This window comes from Elephantulus edwardii, unplaced genomic scaffold (genome assembly GCF_000299155.1).
Source record: "Elephantulus edwardii isolate Elephantulus edwardi_28Jun2011 unplaced genomic scaffold, EleEdw1.0 scaffold00133, whole genome shotgun sequence".
Classification (NCBI taxonomy): domain Eukaryota; kingdom Metazoa; phylum Chordata; class Mammalia; order Macroscelidea; family Macroscelididae; genus Elephantulus; species Elephantulus edwardii.
In genome coordinates, this window is record NW_006399883.1 from 3,350,927 (window position 1) to 3,355,424 (window position 4,498).

General features: G+C 41.6%; 1 pseudogene; it reads left to right on the top strand.

Moving 5' to 3' along the window:
- The first annotated feature begins 2,003 nt into the window (after positions 1 to 2,003).
- LOC102856085 lies at positions 2,004 to 4,163 on the top strand (annotated as a pseudogene).
- Positions 4,164 to 4,498: the final 335 nt, after the last annotated feature.

A 4,498-nucleotide genomic window follows, 5' to 3' on the forward strand; every position in this document is an offset into this window, starting at 1 on the left:
TTCTCCTAGGATCCCATTGTCTATGTTAACAAACAGCCAACCTAGCCCAGATGGAACATTAAGGCCTGAGCTAAAGGAGACATAGTCCTCACTTTGGAAATTAACATACTGTGACAGCCATGTGGTACAAAAGGAAGCCCAGAGACAATATGCCACAAGACAACAGTCCTGGAGCAAAAGCTCGGGAACAAGAACATTCCCCATTGCTTCCTGAGACAAGAATAATGCTCTGAAACTGGTACATAGGATTTGGACTCAAATCTTTCTAAACATGAGATAGAAATCAGTGTGAGAGACCAGCAACATTGTGAGGTGCAAGAAATCACAGAAGTAATTTTTGGCCTGAGCCATCATATTAAAAGGTTTCTGGAAAGGGTGCGATGGAGTGCAGATGATGCTGATATTCGGGAAAAGGGAGGGACAAGACACACATGCAGGGGGAGAGCACTGCATGTATGATTATCTTTGTGAGAGTGTCTTTCATTTGCTCTTCTCACTAAAATGTTTGTTTGTCAGATGTTGTTCCAAAACTAAGCATCGAAATTAAGACAGATTAAGAAAAAGGATTGGCAAAACCCCTATGTACAATAGAACACACATAGAGCCCTTAAATTTGGAAACACAAAGGAGGAGAAACAATTGTAAGCAGAAATTAATGACTGGACATGAAATTTGAAAAGCATGAATGTACGAAAACTGGACATTGTTAAGAAAGAAATGAAATGTATAAATAGTGACATATTAGGTATTGGCTAAATGAGATGGATGGGCATGGGACATTTTCAACCAAACAATCATATGATCTGCTATGCTGGAGATGAAAAGGTGAGAGAAAAAATGGGGTCACTTTCATAATTCATAGATCCGTTAATGTTGTGAGTGATGGGATAATATCCATATGTGTAAAAGGAAGACTTGTTAATACCACTATCATTCAAATTTATGTACCAACAACCAGACCCAAAGAAGAAGAAATAGATGTTTTTACTAATTTTTACAGTCAGAAAGAAATTGAACACACAACCAAGATGCCTTAATGAGTGGCTGGAATGCCAAAGTTGGGAACCAGGAAGAAGGATCAGTAGTCGGAAAACATGGACTTGGTGACAGAAATGAAGCTGGGAATAGAATGATAGAATTCTGCACAGTGATTTATTCATAGAAAATACCTTTTATAAGAAGCATAAACACAGGCTATACACATGGATTTCATCTGATGGTATGGACAGAAATCATATTGATTACATAAGGAATTGTTGGTGAAGTTCAATATCAGGCCAGGTGCTGATTGTGGAACAGACCATCAACTCCTTATATATAAGTTTAAATTAAAGCTACAGAGGATCAAATCAAATAAAAAGTTGACCTTGAGTCTGTCCCACTTCAATTTTAAAACCACCTCAGAAACAGGTTTGAGGCCTTGAACACTAATGAATGAAGACCAGTGGAGCTGTGGGAGGATATCAAAAATACATCATTCACGAAGAATGCAAAAGGTCATTACAAAGACAAAAGAAGAAGAAAAGACCAAAATGGATGTCAGAAGAGACTCTGAATATTGCACTAGAGTACGGAAAATCCAAAGCAAAGGGAAGACATCAAGAAGTTAAGGAGCTGAGTAGAAGATTTCAAAGAGCAGTGTTGAAAGACAAAGCAAAGAATTATAATGAAATGTCAAAGAACTGTAGTCTGAAAATCAAAAGGGCCAACTTCACTTGCCATTTAGCTGAAGGAACTAAAGAACAGATTCAGACCCTGAGTTGCAATACGGATGCTATGGGCAGATTATTGAATGATCCAGAAAGAATTAAAAGAAGATGAAAGGAGTACACAGGTCACTGTACCAAAAAGAATTTGCTGACACAGAAGACTTTCAAGAAACAAGATCTGATCAAGAGTCAATGATGCTCTCTTGAGTCCCCCCGTACAGCTGGCGAGCCTTGTGCAGCCTGGTCTTAGACCTTACTCTCGCCTCTTTGGTAGTTGAAATCTTTTTCATCAAGATGCCTGAGGAAGTAACCCCATGAAGAGTAGGAGGTGGAGACCTTTGCCTTTCAGGCAGAGATGGCCCAACTTATGTCTCTTATCATCAGTACCTTCTATTCCAACAAGGAAATTTTCCTTAGAGAGTCGATATCTAATCCTTCTGATGCATTGGACAAGATTTACTATGAGAGCCTGACAGACCCTTCCAAGTTGGACAGTGGGAAAAAGCTGAAAATTGACATCATCCATAACCCCCAGGAATGTACTTTGACTCTTGTGGACACAGGTATTGACATGACCAAGGCTGATCTCATAATAACTTGGGAACAATTGCCAAGTCTGGTACCAAAGCAGGCTGGTGCAGACATCTCCATGGTCAGTTTGGTGTTGGCTTTTCTTCTCCCTATCTGGTGGCAGAGAAAGTGATAGTGATCACAAAACACAATCATGAGGAGCAGTATTCCTGGGAGTCTCCACCTGGGGGTTCCTTCACAGTTCGTGCTGACCATGAAGAGCCCGTTGATTTGGGTACTAAAGTCATTTTGCACCTTAAAGAAGACCAGACAGAGTACTTAGAAGAGAGACGAGTCAAAGAAGTAGTGAAGAAGCACTCACAGTTCATAGGCTACCCCATCATCCTCTATCTGGAGAAAGAACGAGAGAAGGAAATCAGTGATGATGAGGCAAAAGAAGAGAATGGTGAGAAAGAGGAAGATAAAGATGATGAAGAGAAACCCAAGATAGAAGATGTGGGTTCAGGTGAGGAGGGTGACACTGATAAAGACAAGAAAGAGGAAATTAAAAAAATTAAGGAGAAGTACATTGATCAGGAAGAATTGAACAAGACTAAGCCCATTTGGACCAGAAATCCTGATGACATCACACAGGAAGAATATGGAGAGTTCTACAAGAGTCTCACTAATGACTGGGAAGACCACTAGGCAGTCAAGCACATCTCAGTAGAGGGTCAGCTAGATTTCAGGGCATTGCTCTTTATCCCTCGCTGGGCTCCCTTTGATCTCTTTGAGAACAAGAAAAAGAAAAACAACATTAAACTTTATGTTCGCCACGTGTTGTGAACATGAACAGTTGTGATGAGTTGTGATGAGATACCAGAGTATCTCAACTTCATCCATGGCGTGGCTGACTCAGAGGATCTGCCCCTCAACATTTCTCGTGAAATGCTGCAACAGAGCAAAATCTTAAAGGTCATCTGCTAAAACATTGTCAAGCAGTGCCTTGAGCTCTTCTCTGAGTTGGCAGAAGACAAGGAGAACTACAAGAAATTCTATGAAGCATTCTCTAAAAACCTGAAGCTTGGGATACATGAAGAGTCTACTAACCGGCGTCGCCTTTCTCAGCTACTTCACTATCACACTTCCCAGTCTGGAGATGAGATGACCTCTCTCTCAGAATATGTGTCCCGCATGAAGAAGACCCAGAAGTCCATTTATTACATCACTAGTGAGAGCAAAGAGCAGGTGGCCAACTCTGCTTTTGTGGAACGAGTGCGCAAGCGGGGCTTTGAGGTTTTGTATGTAACTGAACCTATCGATAAGTACTGTGTGCAACAGCCTAAGGAGTTTTATGGGAAAAGCCTGGTTTCTGTCACCAAGGAGGGCCTAGAACTACCTGAGGATGAAGAGGAGAAAAAGAAAATGGAGGAGAGGAAGGCCAAGTTTGAGAATCTCTGTAAGCTCATGAAGGAAATTTTGGATAAGAAGGTCGAGAAGGTGACAATTTCCAATAGGCTTGTATCTTCACCCTGCTGCATCGTGACTAGCACATACGGCTGGACAGCCAATATGGAGCGGATCATGAAAGCACAGGCACTTCAGAACAACTTGACAATGGACTACACGATGGCTAAAAAGCACCTGGAGATTAACCCCGGTCATCCAATTGTTGAAACACTGAGACAGAAGACTGAGGCAGACAAGAATGACAAAGCTGTTCAGGATCTGGTGGTGCTGCTGTTTGAAACCGCACTGCTCTCTTCTGGTTTCTCCCTTAAGGATCCCCAGACTCACTGCAACTGCATCTACTGCATGATCAAGCTAGGCTTAGGCACTGATGAAGATGAAGCGACTGCTGGGGAACCCAGTGGTGCTGTTCCTGATGAGATCCCCCCATTTGAGGGTGATGACGATGCATCTCGCATGGAAGAAGTCGATTAAAAGTTCCTACTGTATCAACCCTCTGCCCCTGTATAGCATCCCTATGGCTCCCACAGCAGTCTTGAGTTGCCCTCTCCCATCTGGCTCCATCTGCTGATAGCTAGTATTTTTCTTTCCTGTCCTGTGTGTTAAGACAGGATGTAACTCTGGCCTCAACCTCAAGAATGAGGTGGGATATTGTGTATTGAGTTTTGTTTATTTTGTTTTGAAATTAAAGTATGTAAAATAAAGAAGATGACATTTTTATACCAAAAAAAAAAAGAGTCAATGGTGATGAAGGAGGAAGTTCAGGCTGCTTTGATAGATTTAGCAAAAAATAAAGCCCCAGGAATTTA